Raw genomic sequence first — 1329 nt, 5'->3', positions numbered from 1 at the left:
TCTCAATGGTTTTATCATTGAGGAAGGCAAAGATTTCTTTTTTTAGTGGAAATAAAAGGAAAAACATTTATGTTAAGAATTACTATAAATAATTGGAAGATTTATATACATACCAATGAACAACACAATTTGAACACATTTTGGTAAGTTAGCCCTGCGGTATAGGCCCAAATTCTTGTGTTGGAGGGGGTGGCTTTTTCAAAGATGGGAAGGGAAATGTTTTGCTCACATTTGTTGGGCCTTGTATGCCAATTTAACCTATGGTTGATGAATTCCTTGATGTGCTTTATTGTTTGATGGTGGCAGAGAGAGTTGCACATTTTTATAGTGGAGATGGCTCTTGGAATGTTTTCCAAGTCTGTTCAGCAGGACAAGCTTGTTTCAAGGAGGTTTCTATCATTTGGAAGAGGATTTTAAAACTACTTCCTTTCTTGAACTTGAGATGATCACATACATATAGAGAAGCAAATTGCCCAGCTATTTTTTTTGCAGAAAGTGGTACTCTTTTACCTTTTTTTTGTGGTGGATTGTTTATCTAATGAGCTAAAATTGTTAGTACATGGGAATAGTTTAGATTTACCCTTTATTAGAACTATAGACATTTGCACTTGATAATAGGAGAATTGAATCTTAATATGTAGAAATTGAGGATTATCAGATATCAACCTAACTTTCATCTTCTTTTTTCCAAAAAAAAAACCATATTTTCAAGTTATAATTATAAACATAGTTATAATTACCCAACTTCTTAATAGCTCTTGAAATATTTTCCAAATTAATCATAAGTTCCAATAAAATAAAGCATCTGAGATTGTGAATCCTACACAGATTCACCAATCTATTAGAGCCCTGACATTTTGCAAAGTTCTTAACAATCTATATTAAACAAAATAACCATTAGAAATGAATCCACTCCTTGTAGTAGAACATTTTAGAAATACCAAAAGAAGCCAAAATAAGGAGACCATTTTAGAACCTTCATTTCTTAACTTTCAACAAACCAAAGCTTGTTACCAAAAAACCTAGTGTAATCCTCCTCCCTTTCAACTTTTATGATGATATGTCTTCCATCCAGAGAACCAATTTTCTAATCCCCAATTAGTTTAAGATTATCAAAGAATTTCCTCATAAAGTACATTTTTGAATGGCCATATATAAATTTCCAACTAATCCGAATTTTAAATTAATTTTAGATTCACAAAAGAAGATAGTAGGCATACCTCCTTTCCTTCCCACCATTTTAAGGAACCTGCTATCAGTCTGTTCATGATCAAAAAAATCATGATAATGACTGGAAAAACATGGAGACTTTCCATTCATACCCCTTTC

This window comes from Phalaenopsis equestris, unplaced genomic scaffold (genome assembly GCF_001263595.1).
Source record: "Phalaenopsis equestris unplaced genomic scaffold, ASM126359v1 Scaffold000954, whole genome shotgun sequence".
NCBI classification, from domain to species: Eukaryota; Viridiplantae; Streptophyta; class Magnoliopsida; order Asparagales; family Orchidaceae; genus Phalaenopsis; species Phalaenopsis equestris.
This window is presented reverse-complemented; position numbering follows the sequence as displayed.